Source organism: Pantherophis guttatus, chromosome 7, assembly GCF_059756535.1.
Source record: "Pantherophis guttatus breed Tessera chromosome 7, ASM5975653v1, whole genome shotgun sequence".
Lineage (NCBI taxonomy): Eukaryota > Metazoa > Chordata > Lepidosauria > Squamata > Colubridae > Pantherophis > Pantherophis guttatus.
Genome location: NC_142069.1, coordinates 86,739,215 through 86,752,821, shown reverse-complemented (window position 1 = coordinate 86,752,821; position 13,607 = coordinate 86,739,215). Strand labels below are relative to the sequence as shown.

Here is a 13,607-nt window from a genome sequence, read left to right as displayed (position 1 = left end):
TAACAGACTGGAAAGTACAGCAGAATAGGTAAATAGTAAATAGGTATGGGACAGGGTGGCTCAGTGGCTAAGAGGCTGAGCTTGTCGATCGAAAGGTCGGCAGTTCAGCGGTTCGAATCCCTAGCACCGCGTAACGGGGTGAGCTCCCGTTACTTGTCCCAGCTTCTGCCAACCTAGAAGTTCGAAAACACGTAAAAAAATGCAAGTAGAAAAATAGGGACCACCTTTGGTGGGAAGGGAACAGCGTTCCGTGCACCTTTGGCGTTGAGTCATGCCGGTCACATGACCACGGAGACGTCTTTGGACAGCCCTGGCTCTTCGGCTTTGAAACAGAGATGAGCACTGCCCTCTAGAGTCAGGAACGACTAGCACATATGTGCAAGGGGAATCTTTACCTTTAAATAGGTGTTCTTTGATTCACTTTTCTAATTATAACAGCCGCTCAGTGCCTAGTGAAGTCTTTTGAAGGCTAGCACAATGCATCCATGAAGATTAAGACACAATGAATCTCCCTACATATGGACAGACTCAACCATAGTTTCATTTGGGAAACTGTGAGCATCCAAGACCATGCTCAAACCCAAAACACTACAGAATTCCTGGAAGCTTGGCACTCAGACAAATCCGCCATCAACGGGCACATAGAGATAAACCCAGTGGTGGGTTGCTCCCAGTTCACCCCGGTTTGGGCGAACTGATAGTGGCGGTGGTGGGAGGCTCATCCCACCTGCCAACAAAAACAATCTGCACATGCGCAGAAGCGTCACGGCGAACTAGTAGTGCCAGGTGTTGAAACCCACTACTGGTTAAACCCTATTTACAAACCAATCAAGAGAGACCATTAAAAAAAGTTTAAGATCAAAAAGACCACATCGTCTCCAGCAGGCCATACACAGATAAGCAGGGATTAACACCAGACAAATAATCTAGTAATAAATAACACCATCAAGGAAGTACCAAGTAGAAACCATACCTCTACCAATACTGTTAAGGTAAGCTATTGTGTATAAACTGGGAGCATACCCACAATGATGGTAGCTGATGTTACCATGTCTGGGTCATGAAATGTTTGCTTGTTCACAAGCAAACATCTAAATTCAGACGGAATCAAGGAATCCACAGTTCAACCCTGAACTACAGATATTATCCTCTATTGAAACATGTACACACGTGTCATGTGGCCACATGGGGCAGGGGAAATCTCCCAGATTGGTTTCAATGTCATAGTCAATCTTCAGTTGACAAGGAAGAACTATTGAGCATTGCACAACATTTTTTTAATACATCTAATCTTCCTTTTTGGGGGAGAGGCAGTATTATTTTAAATTCAGGTTCTTTTCTCATTTGCGTATAAAAATTAACTAAAATCAGGAATCTGGTCAGCATCTTAACCACCTAAATTGAATCGTATCAAGGCAGGCCATAAAATGGGGGCAAAATGTACTTAACAAACGTCTGACTTAACGACCGAAATTTGGGGCTCAGTTGTGGTCGTAAGTCGAGGTCCACCTGTATTTGTAGCTCAGGGTTGAACTGTGGAGTCCTTAATGCTCTCTGAGCTTGGTTGTTTCCTGAGCAGATGTTTCATTACCAAACTAAGTAACATCCTCAGTGCCTTGATTAACGCCATCACTAGCACTGATGACGTTACCTAGTTTGGCAATAAAACGCCTGCTCAGGAAACAACCAGAAAGGACTCCACAGATTAGGTTGAGATGAAGCAATTGACCCAAAGTCACTGTGAGATTTTCTCTGATTCTTCATAAACTAGAACCTGGGTTTCCTGAGTGTCAGTCCAATACCTTAACCTATTGTGGCCCACAAGTGGCCTGCGCAGATCATGGCTGATCCCGACGACCAGGAGGCTGGTGTGGTGTCGTGCCAGCAGCCTGCACAGCCGGCGCTCACATTGGACAGCGAGGAGGCTGAAGAGGATGTGGTGCCAGAGGCAGAGACTCAGCCTGGGCCTTCAGAACCTCCAGAGGCTCCTTCAAGTGGAGAGAGCGAAGTGGAGGAGCCTCTCCTCAATGCTCGAGCACGCAGGGCTGCCAAAAGGCAGGAGTGGCTACTCAGGAGGAGGAGGTTTCCTCGAGAGTAGGGCTTGAGGATAATTGGCCACTCCCTTAGCCTATTTAAGTCACACGCCTTTAGTAAGTTTCTTGCTGGAAACAACTTGTAATTATCATCAGAGCATTTTTGGAAAAGTCTTATTGTTTCTTGTTTTCTGGGCTGGTTGCCAACCTTTGCCGGACTTTGGTTTATTCTTGCTACTTAATAAATTTGATAAGGACCGTTGGTGTGTGTCTATATCCTCGGGAATCCGGAGCTGGGGTAGAACATAACCCAGTAGTGGGTTTCAAATTTTTTTACTACCGGTTCTGTGGGTGTGGCTTGGTGGGCGTGGCAGGGGAAGGATACTGTAAAATCTCCATTTCCTCCTGATCAGCTGGGACTTGGGAGGCAGAGAATAGATGGGGGCGGGGCCAGTCAGAATTTTTACTACCGGTTCACCGAACTACTCAAAATTTCTGCTACCGGTTCTCCAGAACTGGTCAGAATCTGCTGAAACCCACCTCTGCCTTAACCATTATACCACCCTGACTCCTGCTTTAAAACACTACAATGAGATGAACTAGAGCCTTGGTAGTACAGTGGTCTAAAGCACCCTGTTATTAAGACCAGCTGCCTGCAATTACTGCAGGTTCGAATCTCGCCAGACTCAAGGTTGACTCAGCCTTCCATCCTTTCTAAGGTAGGTAAATTGAGGACCCAGTTTGTGGGGGCAATAAGCTGACTTTGTATAAATATACAAAAAGGATGAAGGCTATTGCTTAGTGCATTGTAAGCCGCCCTGAGTCTCCGGAGAAGAGCAGCATATAAATCAAATTAAAAAAACAAACAAACTATGAGGAATGTGAGCCTACAGAACAAATCTTGCTGAACGGGACAAACCAGATACCAGCTAATAAATGATTCCATTGCCCTGCTTAAGAGGGTTTGCATAAAGGATACTGCCCCACTGTTCTTTTTGAAGGCAAATAGTTCTCAGAGCAGGTCGTGTTAGCGTGATAAGCAAAGTAAAAAATAAAAAAAGACCACCTCCCTAATTTGGCAAATTAAAAACAAACAGAATAAGTTACATAGCCAGAAATGTTCCAATACCCCAATCTAACTGCAATGTACATAATGCTGATCCAGTTCTACAGAGGAATGATTGAGTCTGTCATCTGCACCTCCATAACTGTCTGGTTTGGTTCTGCAACCCAACAAGACAGACCCAGAGTTCAGAGGATAATTAGAACTGCAGAAAAAATAATTACTACCAACCTGCCTTCCATTGAGGACCTGTATACTGCAGGAGTCAAAAAGAAGGCTGTGAAAATATTTACAGACCCCTCACATCCTGGACATAAACTGTTTCAACTCCTACCCTCAAAACGACGCTATAGAGCACTGCACACCAGAACAACTAGACACAAGGACAGTTTTTCCCCGAACGCCATCACTCTGCTAAATAAATAATTCCCTCAACACTCTCAAACTATTCACTAAGTCTGCACTACTATTAATCTTCTCATCGTTCCCACCACCCATCTCCTCCCACTTATGACTGCATGACTGTAACTTTGTTGCTTGTATCCTTAAGATTTATATTGATTGTTTCCTAGTATGATTTGATTGTTTACCCTAGGACTATCATTAAATGTTGTACCTTATGATTCTTGATCAGTGTATCTTGTCTTTTTATGTGCACTGAGAGCGTATGCACCAAAGACAAATTCCTTGTGTGCCCAATCACACTTAGCCAATAAAAAAATTATGTTCTATAAAGAATTCTATAGACGTCTTGGCCACCTCTGAAGAACCAGCTGTTTTCCCACGGTTAGCAATAAAAGCAGTTGAAAGGAAGTCTTCATTAAATAATACAAAACACAATTTGATAAGAAAACAGTGGTAATTAAACGTTCATTCCAATAAACAAATGTTTTAAAATAAAGGCCTGTGAGAAGTAAATTGAAGCATCTATCTCCAGCATATTTTAAAAATATGCTTTAATATTAATATTTAATATTTTAAAATTAAAAAAGGGGAGAAGAACAACCATTCTTTAACTGACCGAAATTACGACGACACTGGAAAAAAAGTGATATGACCATTTTTCACCCTTATGACCATTGCCCCATCCCCATGGTCATGTGAACAAAATTCAGCTGTTTAGCAATCGGCATGTATTTATGACGGTGTCCCCAGGGTCACACAATCTCCTTTTGAGACCTGACAAGCAAAGTTAATGGGGGAAGCAGATTTACTTATCAACCGTATTACTAATTTAAACAACTGCAGTGATTCACTTAACAGCTGTGGCAAAAAAAGGTGGTAAAAGTGAAAAAAAAAAAAACCTTTTAAGTGAGGCACAACTCACTTAACAACTGTCTTGCTTAGTGACCGAAATTTTATGGACTCGGTTGTGGTCCTAGGTCAAGGACTACCTGTCATTTATTTTCAGGAGACAACTGTAGCACAGAGGAGCCAGGGGACTAAAGTCAGCGGTGAAATCTGAACTGGTTTACTACCGGTTTGCTGGTTGCGCAGTGCACACCACGCACCAAATGCGAGGGGTGCGCGCGCAGTGCACATCAAAAGGAGGCATGCAGTAATTAGAACAGCGCGAGAGTCGGGGGTCATCAGCTGTGGCGCACAATCTTTGAAAGCATTGCTTTTAAAAGTAAAAATAAAGCCTCTGACGATCGCACTGCACAGCTGGGATCGTCAGAGGCTTTTTTTTTACCTTTTCAAAGCATTTTTTCTACAAGGTTGTAGAAAAAAATGCTTTTAAAAGAAAAAAAAGCCTCTGACGAACAGGCAACTCAGCTGGGATCGTCAGAGGCTTTTTTTTTACCTTTTCAAAGCATTTTTTCTACAACCTCTTCGAGGTTGTAAAAAAAATGTTTTTAAAAGGCTCTGACGATCCCAGCTTTTCTTTTAAAAGCATTTTTTTCTACAACCTTGTAGAAAAAATGCTTTTAAAAGTAAAAAAAAAAGCCTCTGATGATCGTGCGGCTCAGCTGGGCATGGTGGGGGAAGGGATTTTTGCTACAGGTTCGCCGAACCACCCACCGCCATCGCTACCGGATCGGGTGATCCGGTCCGAACAGGGAGCATTTCACCCCTGGCTAAAATGGCATCATCTCTAATGTTTGTCAACTTACTGTCCTTCATGTTGAATCAATCAACGTCATCCAAGCCAATCTTAAAATCTAGGTAGGTTCATAAAAGCATAGTTCTTTAACCTGGATCCAGTCAGCTTAGGACTTTGAAGAAGACAATATCTCAAGGAGGGTACTCAATGGCTGGTACTCCAAAAAAAAAGAGATCCTGTTAAAGAGATAAAAACATTTTATTGCTGTTCCACCATTGTCCTTTTTTGCTTCAGAATTCAGAATTCGCCTCCAAGCTTAATTCTAATCTCTGGCCTGAGAAAGTATTTTCTTACGTGCTTCTTTCTCATTTGCTAAAATCTTACCTGACTACTTGGTAACTCAGCAAGGCTGTAAATCTAAGAAAAATTCAAATGGCTTGCCAAATCAGAAGCATGGGAGCCAAGCTGGTTTCTGGAACATCCAGTGCCACGTGTACTTAAATCCCATTTAGCAATTGTTGAACTGCTAACGTTTAGTATCGTCCTACAAATTGGTATTTGAGGAAACTCTTCTCTAGTTTGATAATCAGGGTGTCAAGAAGGCACAAGATTAGTAAGACTGTTTAGGGTTAGAGTCATATTGATAAGAAGGTGTATTTCAGGGAAACGCAGTTCCGATATTTGAGATATCCTTTGTTTCCCAAAAGACCAGGGTTTTCTAGAAACTTTGTATGCGAATGACTCTAAAATTATGGATGCCTGAGATCTCAGAATCATGTAATATTATACTTAGGTTATCTCAGAATTATGCAAGTTATTATAAACAAAAACTGCAGAATAGATAAACAATAGAAACATAACCCATGTTTCTGTTTTAGTAATTGTTGGTTCAAAAGCAAAGCACACCTTGCTAATCTTAAGAGGCATATATTTGTTTGATTTTTATTTCACCGTTATTACTTTGCAAGTAATTGAAGGCGGTGGACATACATAATACTCCTTCCTCTTTCTATTTTCCCCCAAAACAGCAGCCCTGTTGTTGTAGAATGATGGGACCAAACAACATTCCTTGGTCAGCCAGAGACAGTTTTATTTGCGCAGTTTCAGAACCAGATTTGTATCTGCAATTCTGAACAAGGAAAGAGTTCTGATATAACTGCTTTTGTACATATCCAAGACAAAGGATTCTGCTGGCACATCAGTTTTTCATATATGGTTAACATACATCCGTTACATGATAATTGACACTTTTTTAATTACTAAATTCCTGCCCTAATTTATAGTACATGAGATAATTTTAGCTAAACATCCTCCTCTTCTGTAATCACTGATCCATAGATCCTGGGCTGTCCTTGGATTATTAACTTACTTTTTGTTTCAGATGGATGTTCAGATAGGCCCCTCAAAAGATATATATTATATATGGTCCTTGCATCTTTGACAGATAGGCCCCTCAAAAGATATGTTGCCAAGAATGGAATTTCGCTGACTTAGTGTAATTTCTAAACAAGCACTTTTCTGTCTTATAATAATGTGAATAAAGAGGGTCCTTCAGTGTTCATATAACTGATCCTATACCATTCACATTATTCACATTACTGTGAAGTGGGTTGGACTGAGAGAGATTTGACTGGCCCAAGGTCACCCAGTTGCTTTCATGCTTAAGGCAGGTCTAGAACTCACAGCCTCCTGGTTTTTAGACCAGCACCTTAACCATTACACCACACTGGTTCATATTTCTGTGTCAGAAGCATCCAAGTGCTTCCATGGTGAAAGGATTTGTCGGTGACATCACTGTTGTCTGGGGGACATTAAGTTGCCCACCAAAGTGGTATCTATTTATCTACTTGTGGTTCTGCTTATGAACCGCTGGGTCGGCAGGAGCTGGAGCGTGTAATGGGAGCTCACCCTGTTCTCCGGCAGCAACGGGTCTCGAACATGAGGCTGCCAATCGTCAGCCCAGCGTTCTAACCTAGTGAGCCCCCGCACACCTAAAACTGGCTCATTAATCAATATGTTTGCTTGTCAAGCTGGTGTGACTTGGTTTGGGTAAGGGGGATTCCCTAATCTTAAGCAAATTTAAGCAAAAATTTGATCTGGGTCAATGGTGGGATTCAAATAATTTAACAACCAATGACTGGCTGGGTGGGCATGGCCATGGTGGGCAGGGCCAGGGGGTGTGACAGATAGTACTCGGCCTCAGTGGTGGGATTCAAATAATTTAACAACCAGTTCTCTGCCCTAATGATTTCTTCCAACGACCAGTTTGCCAAACTGCTCAGAAAGTTAACGGTTCTCCCGAAGTAGTGCAAACTGGCTGAATCCCACCACTGCTCGGCCTCCTGCACCCCCCTTGGAGCAAAAATGGGCCACGGGGGGAGGCACCGCATCCCACGTGCCCCATTTTGGGCCTAGTAGGCCTCCCTGCACTTATCTGGGAGCCAAAATGGGACGTGTGGAGACTCCTGGAAAGGGTGGTGGTGGTTAACCAGCAATTTAACAACCGGTTCACCGGCCCGAACCGGCTGAATCCCACCACTGATCTGGGTATGATCAAACAAATGACAGTGCTCAAGGAACAGCATTGGCCATTTATCTTTTCATTTAGCAGTAACAATGAATGGTGACTTAGCAAACAGATAAAAGAAAAGTTTTAGACTCAATTTACATATTAGACTAGACGGTAATGTGGCTTGTTTGATTTTGGCTTAGCTATGGCAGAATATATAAGAATGTAAAAAAAGCCAAAACATGAACACCCTCAGTAATACACAAGATATTTGTAGATCAATTATCAAGAGCAATATAGATGAAATAATATTATTTTTCTGTCTGTTTTCTTAGGCAGGAAGTGAAAAAAAAATCCAGCATACAAAAGGAAAGACGATATTATGTTCTTGCCACAATATATGGGGATGACATATTCCATATGATCACAAGAGGACAACAAAGGGACATAGAATTTTTACTCTTTGCTGCCATCAAGTGTTCATGTGGAACTTTGCCGCTCAGACTTAAGCAGTCCTACATATAGTATTGAAGAAATTTGAGAAGAGACACCACCCCACCACCCCCATCAGATCTTCAAACTTGATTAGTTCAGACAGGGAAAGGCGCTTCTTTAAATACTAGCCTTTAAACATAAGTATAAAATCTTAAAGTGGACATAGAAGCAAATAAGCAGGGAGTGGAGCTGCACCAAATTAGGTAAGATGAAACACTATCTGGCTGCAGCCATTAGCTCTCTAACTGGTGAATTCTCCAGAAGCTGAAACTTCTGCCATCTTATATTACAGAAATATATTGAAGAGGCTGCCAGAGCAGGGATCATGTAACAGCAAACTGAACCTTTACAGCCTAATAAATATGTTTTATCAGCAGCAGCACTGTATGTTAAAAGTAGAGTAAATCTATTTTGGGGGATAATAATTTTGATTAAAGTGCATCCATGTAGATTACAAATTAATATAAAGTGGGCCTTTAAATAAGGACCAGAGAAAATTATTATTTTTTTAGTCCAGCAATCCGGGCCTTAAAACACATTTCCATCTGGTTGTGTTGACCTGCTCCAGAAGTTCCCTCCAGAAGTTGTGAATGCTCCAACACTGGAAGTTTTTAAGAAGATTAAGAAGATGTTGGATAACCATTTGTCTGAAGTGGTGTAGGGTTTCCTGCTTGAGCGGGGGGTTGGACTAGAAGACCTCCAAGGCCCCTTCCAACTCTTCTCTTCTCTTCTCTTCTCCTACACAAGAATCTTCATGCAGGTTCCTAGGAACCTCAGTGGAGAAGAGGGAGTGGGAAAGGAGGGAAGGAGGGAGGGAGGAAGAGTCAGTCAACAAGATGGCCAACAGAAAGGAGGAGGGAGGGAGGGAGGAAGGAAGGAAAGAAAGAAAGAAGGAAGGAAGAGGAAGGGAGGGAGGAAGGAAGGAAAGAAAGAAGGAAGGAAGAGGGAGGGAGGGAGGAAAGGAAGAAGGGAGAGAAGGGAAGGAAGGAAAGAAGCAAGCAAAGAAGATGACCAACAGGAAGCAGAAAGGAGGGAGGGAGGGAGGAAGAAGGAAGGAAGGAAGGAAGGAAGGAAGGAAGGAAGGAAGGAAGGAAGGAAGGACAATGAAGGGAGGGTGGGTCAGTCAACAAGATGGCCATCTGGAAGCAGAGAAATTGGGGTTCCAGACAGCATCTGAACCCCTACCCTTCCTTTTCGTTGCTATATTTTATCAGCAAGGATTTAAAAAAAAAAAAGATGACCACATTGTACAAATGTCAAAGCTGCCCTTCCAAGCCTCTTAAACCCTGAGAGGAGGAGGAGGAGAAAAGGGCAGATATTATGATGCCTTGACTTGAGGTTAGGAGGGGATTCCCAAGAGCAGGAAGCAAAACAAGGGAGAAGTTCCTCCCAGTGAGAAAATGCCTTCACAGCATTTCCTACAAAGCAGAAACTGCATGAATCATGTTAAGGGGATTAATTGGTCCGAATCCCTCGCAGCACCAGTGATGGCACCAAATTTAGAACTAGGCTACACTAAGTTTTGCTTTCCCAGAAAAGCCCCATAGAAGCGGAAGCATAGGAATAAAAGCTACAACATTAGTAAAAGAGGCGAGCACAGGTAGTCCTCGACGTACGACCACAACTGAGCCCCAAATTTTGGTTGCTTAAGCGAGGCCTTTGTTAAATGAGCTTTGCCCCGTTTTACGACCTTCCTTGCCACATTTTAAAAAGTGAAACACTAAGTTAGCAACACCGTGGTTAAGTGAATCCACCTTCCCCGTTGGCTTTGCTTGTCAGGTGGTCGCAAAAGGGGATCGATCATATACCGTCATAAATATGAGTCAGTTGCCAAGCGGCTGAAATTTGATCACTTCACCATCGGGTTGTAAGTGTGAAAAACAGCCATAAGTCACTTTTTCCTGTTGCTGTTGTAACTTCGAACAGTCATTAAACAAAGTGTTGTGAGTCAAGGACAGTTGCTCCTGGTTCTGTCCGGTTCTTTAGAACCGGTAGTAAAACTGGCGGGAGACTCCGCCCACCCGCTCGGATGTCATCATGGGTGATCTGCACATGTGCAGAAGCGTGCGGACGCGGTCCCGTTGCGAACCGGCAGGAAAGGTAAGTAGAACCCACCTCTGGTCAAGGATTATCTGTACATGGAATATTATCAAAAAGTGAGTGTGTCTGTGAGCATGTGCAGGGGTGGGCTTCAAATAATTTAGCAAGGGATTCTCTGCCCAGTTGCTGGGTGGGCGTGGCCATGGTGGGTGTGGCCTAGTCGGCCTCCTGCACCACGGCGGTGGGGGGGTGCCCTCCCTGGGCTCCAGAGGCTTTCCTTGAGCCTCCGGGAGGGTGAAAATGGCATCCTCGGGCGCCGGAGGCCCCTTCCCGAACTTCCCTCCCCCAGCCTCTACGTGCACCGTGCACTTAACTGCATCCAAAACAGGCCGCGTGGGGGCTCCTGGGAGTGGCGGGGCGGGCGGGACCAGCCAGGAGTGGGATTTGGGGGTTCTCCGAACTGCACAGAATCTTAGCTAGAGGTTCTCCCGAACCCCTGCAGAACCCCAGCAGCCCACCACTGAGGGTGTGTATATGTTTACAATTATAGTTTCCCAGTCTCCATTCTTTTTTTTTTCTTTTTTTAAAATTTTGATTTATATGCCGCCCTTCTCCGGAGACTCAGGGTGGCTTACAATACGTTAAGCAATAGCCTTCATACTTTTGTATATTTTATACAAAGTCAGCTTATTGCCCCCACAATCTGGGTCCTCATTTTACCTACCTTAGAAAGGATGGAAGGCTGAGTCAACCTTGAGCCTGGTGAGATTTGAATTTGCAGTAATTGCAGGCAGCTGATGTTAATAACAGTGCTTTAGTCTGCTGCGCCACCAGGGCTCCTAATTCTTATTGCATGAAGGGACACTGTTCGAATGACAGCAGGAGAACTTAAACATTCATCCTGCAACAAGGATGAAAGTTAAAAATTAAGCCATTGTAAGAGAATTTGAATTCAAGGCAATGTGAAAGGAATAGACGTTATAAATGTTACAGAATTTCAAAGTGTTAATCCCCACACAAGCGATGTATTTTGGACTGAAAAGCATAATGATTGCATGAGTAACCTCAGTTAGATATTATAGGACGTTCATTCACAATTAGGCAGGAAACAGAGGCAGAACACGTACTGTGGCTTAGTTTTTTTCAACTGGAGGGAATATGTTTTACTAGAAAATTATTCATAGCAAGAGAGAGAGGCAGGGCTGAAATGAGACTGAAAATTTCATATTCAGAGGAAACTCATTATTTCCTTACCAGCTTCATCAGTGCCTTCAAGGCAAAGCTTTTAATGTACTGCCTTCACTGGAAAAATTCTTAAAAATTCAGGGATATTCGGGGATGTATCTGCCTTGAAAGTAGCTCATGGTGAACTGTATTGTACAGTCAAACACAAAGAATTGACCACAGGCAAAGTTTTATGACATTTCAGTCATAAAACATAGCCAGTTTGGGCTAGTGGTTAAGGCACCAGGCTAGAAGGCAAGAGATTGTGAGTTCTAGTCCTGCCGTGGCCATGAAAGTCAGCTGGTGATGATCTTGAGTCAGTCAGTCTATCTCAGCCCAACACTCCTCACAGGACTGAGGTTGTGGGAAAAATAGGAGGAGGAAAGAGCGCTGGATATGTTCACCACCTTGAGTTATTTGTAAAAATAATAAATACATTCCATTTTGCAGCTACTAAGATTGTTGGACGAGCAGGTACAAAAACAGCCAGGGAAGTGATTGAAACCTGGGAAACAGAAGTGCAGATTTATCCTCAGCTTATCAAATATTTAAGAGACAGGGCTTGGCAGCACAAGGAAACAACAGCCAAGGATTTAATAGCCAGCCATCAACACCTCAATCAATAATTAAAAAGCCATGCACAACTAAGCACCATATAAATACCACCCACAGAATAGCCCAAAGCACACACACTCTGCTATAGAGAAATTATTTGAGGATGGGCTTCAGCATGAGTCCAAAAGCTCGGAAGACTAAGCCTCTAGACCTTTTTTTGGCCATGCCCCACCTAAGCATCTCTTTTTTTGGCCATGCCCTACCTAAGCATCTCTAAAATCCTGATGCCCCCTCCTTTTTTTGGCCATGCCCCACCTAAGCATCTCTAAAATCCTGATGCCCCCTCCTGTGAGATATAATTTGTACTATTCAAAAAGTGAACTCCTACTCACACGGAGGAAGCTAAAAGGCCATTAACTTGGTTTAAACAAGGTTCCAAATTGCCCCCATTAAAAATCAAATTACCTCCCTGTGGGGTGTTGGGAACCACAAGATTGGAGCCTGCAACATTATCCTGGGAGATGTATATTCGCCTTCATTTGTGGAAAAATAATAAAAGTGGGATGCAAATGAACAAATACGCAAAGGACCCAACTCTCTGGGGGAAGGCTGTAATGCTAGGAAAAGTGGAAGGAGAAAGTAAAGGACTAACAGTAAATTGGACGGATTCACTCACAGATGGGAAACTGAAAGAGGTTACGGACAGATTGTCATGGAGAAAACTTACGTGGTTTTATAGGAATCGAAAATCAATCAAACTGGCAAAGCGACTCTGCAATTATCAACAGCTATGAACAAAACCTGAGTAAATGTGACCAGTCAGATAAGATTAAAGTCAACATTTAGGCTTTAATGTAATACTTTCTTGCCAAATAGATGTTGCAAGAGATTGCTGAATCTCAGCCCTGCCTGTGGGGAAAAAGGAATTTGTTGACTTGTGTTATGTAACCTACTACAGAATTGGTGTTTTCTTTTCCTAATCCCTCCCTCCCCGAGGTTTTGAAGGGAGTTTTACAGGTTGCACGAAGGCCAGGTTTTTTTGGCACCCAGATTGAAATGGGACATTAAAGCCTAAAGGTTAGCCCTTCAGGTACACAGCTCGATAAAGTTAGGTTAACGCTTTATACCGTGCCAACAGTAAACCAAGTTTGTACTAGACTAGCCTCATACTGAGCCAAAAGTAAACCATGTTATGGCTTAATATGTGTGTATGTGTATATATATATGTGTGTGTGTGTGTGTGTCTACGTATCATATATATAGCATATGAATAAGTATGTACATGTATGTATGCACACAACACACACACACACACACATATATCAGAGGTGGGTTTCAGCAGGTTCTGACCAGTTCTGGAGAACCGGTAGTGGACATTTTGAGTAGTTTGCAGAACCGGTAGTAAAAATTCTGACTGGCCTCACCCCCATCTATTCTCTACCTCCCAAGTCCCAGTTGACCAGGAGGAAATGGGGATTTTGCAGTAACCTTCCCCTGGATTGGGGAGGGAATGGAGATTTTACAGTATCCTTCTCCTGGAGTGGGATAGGAATGGAGATTTTACAGTATCCTTCCCCTGCCATGTTCACCAATCCATGCTACGCCCACCAAGCCACACCCACAGAACCAGTAGTAAATTTTTTT

General features: G+C 43.0%; 1 protein-coding gene across 1 annotated transcript in view; it reads right to left on the bottom strand.

Annotated features, from left to right (window-relative positions):
- PIK3CG (phosphatidylinositol-4,5-bisphosphate 3-kinase catalytic subunit gamma) overlaps nucleotides 1–5,376 on the bottom strand; it is an 82,598-nt gene extending 77,222 nt beyond the window's left edge. Inside the window, exon 1 of the mRNA XM_034433628.3 lies at nucleotides 5,211–5,376. The gene's annotated coding sequence lies outside the window, so the exon portion shown is untranslated. The remainder of the gene's footprint in view (nucleotides 1–5,210) is intronic.
- Between the last annotated feature and the right edge of the window lie 8,231 nt (nucleotides 5,377–13,607).